Below are 1,685 nucleotides of genomic sequence, written 5' to 3'. Positions count from 1 at the left end.
GCTCGCCGTGACGGCGCGGTGCCCCGGAGCGCCCGCGGGCTGCCTGGCGCTCGCCTCGCGCGGTGCAATTAAGTAACCGCGTTAACGGAGCGGGAGCCGGTGCCTGGTTAACGTTCGGCCGCGGGAGGCRAACGCGGAGGCAAAGCAGACGCTTGCTTGGAAGTGCTGCGGGATGCTGTTAGTGGGCACGAACTCGCATCTCGTCAGCGTGAGTCATTTGCATTTTAAACGAAGCTCSCAGAGCCGCGCCGGTGCAGGATCGCGTCCAGGAACTCTGCGAGGCCGTGTCTATACGAGGGGAGCTTTGGGGGGCTGGTAAAAACACACGGGAAATCCCGCTCGGGACGGCACCAAGAGCACGGGTACCGCTGGCAGGGCTCGCCCCTGCTGGGGCTCTTCCCAGCGCGGCCCGCGATGCCGTGGCGTGAGCGCGACCCTTGGTGTCGCGGAGCCCTGCCCGGGCTGCGCAAGCGGCTCGTCCGCCTTCGCGGCGCTTACAGGGAGACCGTGGGCCCGTATGCCCCACCTCCACGGGAAACTGCTCTGCAAGCCCTAAAACTGCCAATTTTCCATCCCTGGACTAAATGAGGGTCCTAACAAATTATGGCATAAAATATACCAGGAGAGGGAATGCGGTGTTCACATAGAATTGAAAATGCGATAAAGCAGAGGTTGCGGGGAATGTTTTTTTAATAGAAATGGAGATCTATTCATTTTAGTGGACAGCTCTGCAGAAACGGGCCCTTTGGAGCCATCTGAAGGGGATGAGCAGGGTGCCATAGGAAAAAAAAAATGAAGGATTAATTGTATAAAGCTGGTGAGGAGATGCCTTGGTCTGAGCTACAAGTGTGCTAATGGGGAGGTTGCTTAGATACCATAGCGCTGGGTACCTCAGGAGCACCCGAGGTAGGAGAGATAAAGCAGAGTGTAAACAGCAAGGAGGAAGAGGGTCATTAAAGTGTTCCCTAAAGATGTTTAGCTAGCAGTGGTGGGAGGAAATAAATAAGGAGGGAAAGTTGGTCTGAGTGTCAGGGAGGAAGCAAACCTGTTAGAAAGCTGGCTTATTTTCTGCTTGAAGCTTGCACTTGTTACTAATTTCAACTGGAAACTCTTTTCTTAGTGCAGATTTTCCTGCTCGCAAGCATCCCTGGCTTTTTCCTCTCTCTACCACGTTCTCTTTTCATTTTGCTCCTTCAAGGAAAAGGCTGGGAAACTCTTGTGTGCAGGACTTCCAAAACCAGGCTGCAGACGGGGCCGAAGGCACCGCTGAGCTGCCGGGAAGTGCTAATTGCCCACATGCTGGAGACCACACGCCCCACGCTCACGTGGTCTTTAAGCTTTACAGAAAGGGTAGTACAGCTGTTTTGTGCTTCTTCCTGTATTAACAAACCCGGCCCAAACTGACCTTAGACTGAAGTCCGAGTTTCAGCCTAACACGAAATCTTTAACGAAGATTGCCTGCGCTCTGGCCTCGTCCCGCGCGCCAGTCGACAGCGGGGAGAGACAAAAATCATTGAAAGCAACRCTGACAGCATCAGTCCTAAACGACAGTTCGGAAGAGCGATATTTTAATGAATACATTTCCTTTCAATTGTATGCGGATGGCAAGAGCCCATTAGAAYGGGGAAGCAATTAGAGCTAATAAAGATGAACGCGCAGCGCTTGGTGCATGTGGAATAACAAAC

The 1,685-nt window shown here is 53.2% G+C and overlaps 1 long non-coding RNA gene across 1 annotated transcript in view; it reads left to right on the top strand.

The window, feature by feature from the left end:
- The window catches only part of LOC146594655 (uncharacterized), a 17,101-nt gene extending 15,697 nt beyond the window's left edge, over positions 1 to 1,404 (top strand). Inside the window, exon 6 of the long non-coding RNA XR_014896121.1 lies at positions 1,199 to 1,404. This is a non-coding gene — a long non-coding RNA (uncharacterized LOC146594655). The remainder of the gene's footprint in view (positions 1 to 1,198) is intronic.
- Positions 1,405 to 1,685: the final 281 nt, after the last annotated feature.

This window comes from Rhea americana, unplaced genomic scaffold (genome assembly GCF_003343005.1).
Source record: "Rhea americana isolate MKP2758 unplaced genomic scaffold, rheAme1 scaffold_253, whole genome shotgun sequence".
NCBI lineage: Eukaryota > Metazoa > Chordata > Aves > Rheiformes > Rheidae > Rhea > Rhea americana.
This window is presented reverse-complemented; position numbering and strand designations above follow the sequence as displayed.